General features: G+C 36.9%; 1 pseudogene; it reads left to right on the forward strand.

The window, feature by feature from the left end:
• Nucleotides 1-564: 564 nt before the first annotated feature.
• LOC131835347 (small ribosomal subunit protein uS10-like) lies at nt 565-920 on the forward strand (annotated as a pseudogene).
• The last annotated feature ends 8,816 nt before the right edge of the window (nt 921-9,736 follow it).

Genomic DNA, 9,736 nt, shown 5'->3' on the forward strand with positions numbered 1-9,736 from the left:
CCCAAAACAAACAAAAAGAAAAACAAAAAAATAGAAGCAGAGGAAATACGTCCAGACTTATTTTATGAGGTCAGGATTACCCTGATACCAAGACCAGACAAGAAAAGAAAATTTCCGGTCAATGTTCCTAATAAACATAATACAAAAATCCTCAACAAAATAATAACAAACTGAATTCAACAACACATTAAAAGGATCAGACACCATGATCAAGAGGAATTTGTTCCAGAGGTGCAAGGATGGCTCAACATCTGAAAAATCAATGTGATACACTACAGTAACAAAATGAAGGATTAAAAAAATATGGGTATCTCAATAGATGTGGTGAATACGTGACAAAATTCAACATCCATTTGTAAGAAAAATTCTCAGTAAAGTGGGTAGAAAGGGAACATACCTCAACATAACAAAGGCCACATATGATAAGCCTAATCTAACACACTGCTCTTTGAGGAAAATGCGGTTGTTGCTACATCAGAGCCTTGGATACCCTCCTCCTGTTCCTGACTCACTTCCCTTTACTCTCACTGAGAAAGAAGTCAGTCGGGAAGCTGTGCCATAGCCATGGTTTTTAAAGACCCCAGGAAGACAGCCATGGAACCAGAAGTGGCAATTCATTAAATTAGAATTACTCTTACCAGCCACGATGTGAAATCTTTGGGAAAGGTATGGGCTGACCTTATCAGAGGTGCAAAGGAAGAAATCTCAAAGTGAAAGAAACAGTTCAGATGCTTACCAAGACTCTGAGAATCACTATCAGAAAACCTCCATGTGGTGAAGGTTCTGAGACTTGGGATCATTTTCAGATGAAGATCTATAAGCTCACTGATTTGTACAGTCCTTCTAAGATTGTTAAACTGATTATTTCCATCAGTATTGAGCCAAGAGTCGAGGTTGAAGTCACCACTGCAGATGCTTAAATCAACCTTTTAAATAAGTTATCAGTTGTTAAATTTTTTAAGAATGGGGAAAAACTTTCCTCCAGGATCAGGAACAAGACAAAAATGCCCACTCTCCACCACTTTTATTCAACATAGTATTGGAAGTCCTAGCCAGAGCAATTAAGCAAGAAAAAGAAATAAAAAGCATCCATCTTTTTTTTGTACTTAAAAGTAGCCTTAAGAACAATAATAAAGTGCTCTTAAACCACAAAAAAAAAAAAAAAAAAAAAAAAAGCATCCAAATTGAAGAGGAAGAAGTAAAACTGTCACTATTTGAAGATGTCATGAGATTTTCTACAGAAAACCCTAAAGACAGCCAAAAAACTGTTAGAACTAATAAATTTAGCAAAGTTTTAGGGTACAAAATCAGTATACAAATGTCTGTGGCATTTCTGTACACTAATAACAAATTGACCTAGATATGAAGAAAATGGAACTCAACATTGCCGGAAAAGATATCAAATAGTACTTCCACTTGGAAAAGATTTTGCAGGTTCTTATACAGTTACACATACACTAACCATAAAACTCAGGAATCCCACTAATGTATATTTACCCAAAAGAAATAAAAATATGTTAATGTTAAACACTCTCTTAGGTATTTTTAAGAATAACCTGTCACTCCCTTTCAATATAAAATAGGAAAGGGTTTTTAGGTATACATATCATAATACTTAAAAAATAAAATTAATGTATATCTGTAATTTGCTTTAAAATAACCCAGAATGGGAGAAACAAACTCAGCTATCGGCTTAATATTATTTTAATTGGACAAGGTGTGCATGGGGGTGTGCATTATACTATGCTTTCTATTTTGCATATTGTTTTTGAAAGAAACATTAAAAGCCCAGGGACAAAAATCCTATATAACTTCCTCTTTAATTTACCAACTAAAATAATACCAGCTGAAATGTCCTTGATCTTTGAGTAGCAAGTGTCAAGGATTACAAATGTTGAGGGAGTATTACTATCAGCTTGTAGCAGTTGAATCCCCTTCTCAATTCTTGAAATGAAGGAATAGGCTCAGTAGATGTCACTCGGGCTTAAAGATGTGAGAAGTTATAATCATTCTTCTCTCCTTCTCATCTTTATTATAAAGTTTTGACAGCCACAGTTAATGCAGAAAATACTTCTGGTGTTAGGGCAAGTATAATTATGTTGCAGGATAACAACAAATGGACAATCTAATGGGCAGTTTAACTATATGATCAGAAAGTAGAAGTCAAGTTTAGTACACTTACATCTGGTTTGCTACAGTCAAATCTTAGAGATATCAACTCAAAAGGACCCAGAATTCATTATTACAATTATACCAAAATAGGTGGGGGCAGCTACAAACATAGGAGTTCATCCAACAATAAGTTTCAAATCAGCTAGATCAAGAACACAGCAATCACTCAGCTGGTACACTGCTCTGTACGCTAAGGACCAAGAATCCTAGAAGTCACTTCCAGCAGAGTATCAGCTGAAGTTGATAAAACTCATATGGAGACAGCAGCAGGCATTTGCTCATGGTCTTGGAAAGATAAGGACTGATAGGTCTTTGGACTTTAAATGTTATGCTGAAGAGTCTAGAACTAACTACTCTAAAAGGTAATATTACTAATAATAAACCTTACTACCAAGTAATATTTCTTAATTAGTGCTCTCAGGATACTTCATTTTAATCATTTTATAATTAAGCTATATGTTGAAATTCCACAAAGATTTAGAGATAGAATGATCAGTTTCCTTTTCTAGTATTTCCTTTGGCCATAGCAGTAACGATTTTTTCCTTTACTGTGCTTATTTACCTTTATTTTTTTAGGTTTTTACCTAAATTCCAGTTAGTTAACATGCAGTGCAATATTAGTTTTAGGTGTACCATTTAGTGATTCAACACTTCCATACAATATTCAGTGCTCTTCACAAAAAGTGCACTCTTTAATCCCCGTCCTTATATAACCCATCCCTCCTACCCCCTGCTCTCTGGTAATCAGTTTGTTCTCTATAGCTAAGGAACTATCTTTTGGTTGGCCTCCCTCTTTTTTCCCCCCTTACTCATTTCTTTTGTCTCTTAAATTCCACATATGAGTGAAATCACATGGTATTTGTTTTTCTCTAACCAACTTATTTCACTTAGCATAATACATCGTAGCTCCAACCACATTATTGCAAATAGCGGGATTTCATTCTTTTTGATGTCTGAGTAATGGTGCATATATTTCTTTGAATTAGTATTTTTGCATTCTTTGGGTGATGACCTAGTAGTGCAATTGCTAGATCTTCTATTTTTAACTTTTTGAGGAACCTCCATACTTTTTTCCAGAGTGGCTGCACCAGTTTGCATTCCCACCAACAGTGTAAGAGGATTCCCCTCTCTCTGCATCCTCATGGACAAGTGTTGTTTCCTGAATTGTTAATTTTAGTCATTCTGACAGGTATGAGGTGATATCTCATTGTGGTTTTGATTTGCATTTCCCTGATGATGAGTGATGTTGAGCATCTTTTCATGTGTCTCTTAGCCATCCATATGTCTTCTTTGGAAAAATATCTATTCAGGTATTATGCCCAGTTTTTAACTGGGTTGCTTTTGGGGTGTTGAGTTTGTTAAGTTCTTTATATATTTTGGACACTAACCCTTTATCAGATATGTCACGTGCAAATATCTTCTCCCATTTTAAAGGTCATCTTTCAGTTTTGTTGATTCTTTCTTTCACTATGCAGGAGCTTTCATCTTGACAAAGTCCTAATATTTTCTTTTTGCTTTTGTTTCCCTTGCCTCAGACGGCATATCTAGTGAGAAGTTGTTACAGCTGATGTCAAAGAGGTTACTGCCTGTGTTCTCCTCTAGGATTTTGCCTATCTCACAGTTTGGGCTTTCACTCATTTTGAATTTATTTTTGTGTATGGTATGAGAAAGTGGGCCAGTTTTGTTGTTCTGCATGTTGCTATCCAGTTTTCCCAACACCATTTGTTGAAGAGACTGTCTTTTCTCCATTAGATATTCTTTCCTGCTTTGTTAGAGATTAGTTTACTATACACTTGTGCATCTACTTCTGGGCTTTCTATTGTGTTCCATTGATCTGTGTGTCTGTTTCTGTGCCAGTACCATACTGCTTTGATCACTACAGATTTGTAATATAACTAGAGTCTGGAACTGTGATGCTTCCAGCTTTGCAATTCTTTTTCAAGATTGCTTTGGCTAGGGGCATCCGGGTGGCTCAGTCAGTTAATCATCTATCTTTGGCTTACATCGTGATCACAGGGTCCTGGGATTTAGCCCTGAGTCAGGCTACCTGCTCAGCAGGGAGTCTGCTTTTCCCTCTCTTTCTGCCTCTTTTTCTTTTTTCCTCTCTTTCTGCTTGTTCTCTCAATCTCTCTCTCTCACACACACATAAATAAAATCCTTCTTTAAAAAGATTGCTTTGGCTATTCAGAGTCTCCTACAGTTCTATACAAATTTTAGGATTGTTTGTTCTAGCTCTGTGAAAAATGCTATCAGTATTTTGATAGGGATTGCATTAAATGTATAGATTGCTTTGGGTAGAATAGACATTTTAACACTATTTGTTCTTCCCATGAATAGATACTTTTCCAAAGAAGACATATAGATGGCCAAGAGATACATAACAAGATTCTCAACATCACTTATCATTAAGGAAATACAAATCATAACCAAAATGAGATACTACCTCTCACTTATCAGAATGGCTAGAATTAACGTGTCAGAAAACAACAAGTGTTGATAAGGATGCAGAGAAAGGGGACCCCTTTTAGACTGTTGGTGGGAATGCACACTGGTGCAGTCACTCTGGAAAACAATATGGAGGTTCCTCAAAAAGTTAAAAATAGTACTAACCTAAGATCTAGCAATTGCACCACTAGGTATATATCCAAAGGATACAAACATGCTGGTTTTAATGGGCACATACCCCCAATGTTAATATATGCAATAGATTTCTGTACATTGATTTTTATCCTGTGACTTTACTGAATTTGTGTGTCAGTTCTAGCAATCTGGCAGGGGCGGGGGTGTGTGGAGAGGAGTCCTTCCTTTCTTGTTAAATGCATGAAAACACATACAAAACCTATGCAGGGTCTGGCAAATACTCTTCTGCATGTTGGTAGACATTAAAACATCGTTTACTCTTTTGTAGACAGTGCATTATAAATAGAAGATACCTCAATAAACATTCCCCCACTGAAAGAGGAGGAGATGGCACTAGTTATTTCCCTTTTCTAAAATTAATCTGTACTTTCATGAAATGTACTGTGTGGTTTGAAATGATAGCCTCTCTTTGGATAGAACTAAGAGTTTATATTGTCCAAGTACAAACTTGCTAGAGAAAGTTCTGAGTTAGGCTCTAGAACTACATTGTTACTTAAAAATGAATAGTCAGTATTTAAAATGCAGTATTTCACTGCACAGTAAATTCTTAATTGCAAGGGCTCTTTACCCAGTTAGTTGATAATCATCCAGGCCGTCTGTCCCTACTCTTCTGGCTATTTTGTAATCCACCAGAATCTTTAACAGGGAATGAACAAAGAAGTCAAAAAGAAATGAAACACCAGGTGTTTCACCAGGTGAGGGTCACAGGTTAATGCTGAAATGAAACACCAGGTGTCGCCTGGTGAGGGTCACAGGTTAATGCTGAAATGAAACACCAGGTGTCGCCTGGTGAGGGTCACAGGTTAATGCTGGACAGTAGAGGATTACATTCCCATCTTCGGATTTGTTTCCCATGTTTTCTTTGACCCCAGTATCATGAACAATTGAGAAGTGCCTACACAAGTAAAGGAAAAACCTAATGAAAAATTTATCTGAACCAACACAAGATAGAGTATTTTTAAATTATAGTCTAATTTTATAAACCAAAACTCCTGGCCAGACATTTCTGCTAATGATAAACCCTTAATCTCCCGCGAATTTCAAACTCATAACCTGTCATTTCCTTTTGTTGTAAGAAAACAACTGACGATGCAAGACAGCATCAACTGTGAGCACCGAATCTTCCTTTCTCGCCATGGCGGACCATACCCAGTTACAAAAGCTCTTTCCAGCCCTATTTTGTTCAACAAGCTAGGGGTAAGTTTGTTCTTCTGACAAAACATTCAATATATATTTTGTCTTTAACTTTAAACTTGTCTACTATCTGCCATCCTTGTAGAGGATATAAAGGTGAAATATCTAGACAACCAGAAGTACCTTCTACATTCTGCTTCTTAGAGGAGCTGACCTTTCCTATACAACTCCTCAGGCAGCCAGGTGACCTTTAATATTCAGTACATTTTCTCCTATGTTGATAGCTTATGCTAGCTTCTTTCCTGGCACCTTCACTTTCACATAGCTAATGTATAAATGTGTAAGTTTTGTATGAATGCCCTTACAATCCAATTGGTTTTTTAAAAAATCGGTTTATAAATCAATCTTATCATGCTCATTTTCATTTTCCTTTATGTAAAATTTTCTCTAGGAGAAAACAGTGAGTCTTGCTGAGAAAAAACCCACGAACAAAATGTATACAATTCTCTATTCTAATGAAAGGATTTTAAATAGGTAATAAGGCATGAGAAGAGAAAAAAATTATAACACAGGTCACTGAACCAAATGATCAAGTAAGAAGTTCTCTCTAAAGTAACAGTCAACGCTCAGTATGTACTGAGGGGGTTGTCAGGCAACAGGGATTTCAGCAGGATCCTTTCTGCTTAAATAAGTTGAAGTTCTGTGAAACTGGTATGAAACTCAAAGCTGTAACAGTGTCATTCTACCATAAAGAAAAACATTTTTACAGGACTGAGGCTCTTGTTCAGCTAAGTTGTAGTCATGGTCTTAAGTTCCTGGTTGTTTTAATGGCCTAAAGAGAAATAGGAATTATAATCAAAAATTTTTAAAGACATGTATTTGAAACACACAAGATCTGAAGTTATGCCATTGTTGAGTATGCCTTGAATTTGTAGGTGAACTCACCCTTGATTTCATGGCCCAGTCTACAATTATACCAGCAGTCTTACATTATCATATCCCGTCATTTGGACTGTTACTGTTTTTCTTTATTAGAGAATCCCAATTATCGCTTAAATATTTATTCATTGCTTCTAGGATAGCAAGATGTTAAAGATTGCACATCTTGAAGACTGGTGTAGCACTGACCATTTGGGGCCAATAAAGTAGAGCCTTTTGAATGTGAATGGCCTATAAATTTCCAGTAACCTCTGACTGACTCAAAGGAACAAAGTAAAACTTCACCAAAACAGTCCATCCCAAAGCACTAAGAAATATCTGGGTTTCTAAAGTTATCAGCTGCAGCACAATCAAATCTCATCACATGGCCTCCTTCTTTTCTTGTGGTCACCTAACTAGACCACCTACTCTCTCCACCACTAGTATTATCTAAACTTCCATCATTCATTGGCATTCCTGTCACTCATTATTACCAATCTCCTAGGAACCTAACTTGGTTTGGGCACTCACCCTAACTAGCCTTTCCAAGTTGTCTCTATCACATTGTTAATTGAATATATGTGGCATCATTTTCCAGAGCAGAGAAAACAAAAAGCCCTAAGTGACTAGAAAACCAATTCAAAAGGCTTCATCTGGGCTGACTCTCACTCTAATTGTCCTTAGGAAATATTTCCTGTTCAACTGATATATAGACTAATCCTTTTCTTCTAAGGAATACAATAAAAATAATTTCTAGTTCTCGTTTTTTAAGCTGCAGAAACTGGGTTCAGAATATTTATCTGAAAGTAAGTCTGGTCATGATTCTAGGCCAGGGATTGGCAAACTTTCTGTAAAGAACCAGACAGCAAATATTTTAGGCTTTGTGAGCCATATACAGTGCCTGTCACACACTATTTTGGGGGGCTTTGTTTGTTTATAATCCTTTAGAAATATAAAAATCCTTCTGTCGTGGGCCATACAAAATGGGCTTTCAGCTGACTTTGGTCCATGGACTATAGTTTGCTTACGTCTGTTCTAAGCATTGTTCTTCTAATGCTCACCAACCATTATGGACTGAATTGTGTCTCTTCTACATTCATATGTTGAAGCCCTAACCTCCACTGTGACTGTATTGATAAAGTCTTTAGGAGGTGATTAAGCTTAAATGAGTTCATAAAGGTGGGGTCCTAATTCAATATGACTGGTAGCCTTATAAAAAGAGGAAGGGAGCTATCTTTCTCTCTCCCACTTTCTCCCTCTCACTCTCATGCATACACTTTGAGAAAAGGCAATGTAAGCACACAGCAAGATAAGGTGGCTACATACCAAACAAAAGAACTCTCAGAATGGAGACTATCTCACCAAAACTTGACCTTGGACTTCCCAGCCTTCAGCAATGTAGGACATATATTTATGATAAACCACTCAATCCACAGCGTTTTGTTATGGCAACCCAAGAAGAGTAAGACACCTGCTAATCACACTGGAAATCAACCACATACTTCTAGGTAGCTACAACAAGGAAAATTCTTCATTCATTTTGAATACAGATCAAGATCTCAAAGAAAGTGATCATTGGCTATAGTTATAAAGCAGAAATAACAAGGCCCAAATGTCCAAGGTTACTTCCTACTCCAGATTCAAAACTTATGCAAAAATCTAATGCTACATTTTCTCTTTAAATATTCTAGAGACCTATTTATCATATGTGTACGTAGATGGAAATGCATTGCTCAGATCCCCTTTAAAGGAACACTTGATGCCCAGCTGTGGGAAATGCAGTCAGCAGACAGCCCCAAGTGCCAGGTCCCTCAGGATCAGCCCCAGCTGGGGAGACCAGCTTCTTCCCAGATCACCTCCTTCCCAGGGCAGCTTGCACCCAGAAGCTGAACAAGGCATGTGTGTAAATGTCAGGCTATGTTGTGCCAACGTGGGGAATCCGGTTACATCCCCATTCCTTTCACATCTTGCATCCAAACTCCCTCTCAAGGCCTGCTTCTGGAAAGTGACAACTTAAGACAGAGACCAAAACTCTATATATGACTTGAATTATTCAGTATGCTATGCCAAATTAATGAATACCGTTTTTTGAATTGCAAACCAACAAAGTCATTTCTAATTTCACAAACACAGGCAATTTTTTGTAAGTTTTTTCAGTCAACATCTTACATTTTGAATCTTTTTCAGATCTAAACTGTTGAAGAATAGTAGAAACTAATTGTGGTCTTATTCCTGTGTCTTATGAAATACCTTACCCCTTTAAAGTCAAGTTTATAGCAAAGCCTCCAATCTTTGATTAGTGTAAGTTATTCTGAAGATTTTTCAGTAGAAAAGAGAATGATTTCAATTATTTTTTCAGTGTGCCAGTGTCCCTTCATCAACCAGTCTAGTCCACTCTCCATGTATAGGCTCTTCTAAGACAAAAAGGGTTTTAGTGTATTGTGCGAGGTCAGGTTCACATTAAGGGATGCTATAATAAACAGTTCTTTGAAATTTATCAGTATATGTGCTGTAAGCATAGTTTTGAGGATGTTCATCATGAAACGGAGCAGTGTCATCTTCATGAGGCCATTCAGGGGAAATATATTTCTTCTCTCAACATCAAGAATTCTGCTTAACCTAAGCAATTCATCTGCTTTTTTTCTTACATGACTCATGCAGTTCATCCCTGAGAAAGTAGTCTGTATAGTGGTTAGACTGATATAGTGGTTAGACTGATACATAGACTGCTTCATAGCCCAGTTCTGCTGCTGACTAGCTCTACATCCTTGGATACCCTAAATTTCTGTACCTCAGTTTCCTTGTCTGTAAAATGAAGTTAAGAATAGAACATTTCACACAGGTTGATATCAAGAACTAAATGATTTATACA

The sequence above is a fragment of the Mustela lutreola genome, chromosome 7, assembly GCF_030435805.1.
Source record: "Mustela lutreola isolate mMusLut2 chromosome 7, mMusLut2.pri, whole genome shotgun sequence".
Lineage (NCBI taxonomy): Eukaryota > Metazoa > Chordata > Mammalia > Carnivora > Mustelidae > Mustela > Mustela lutreola.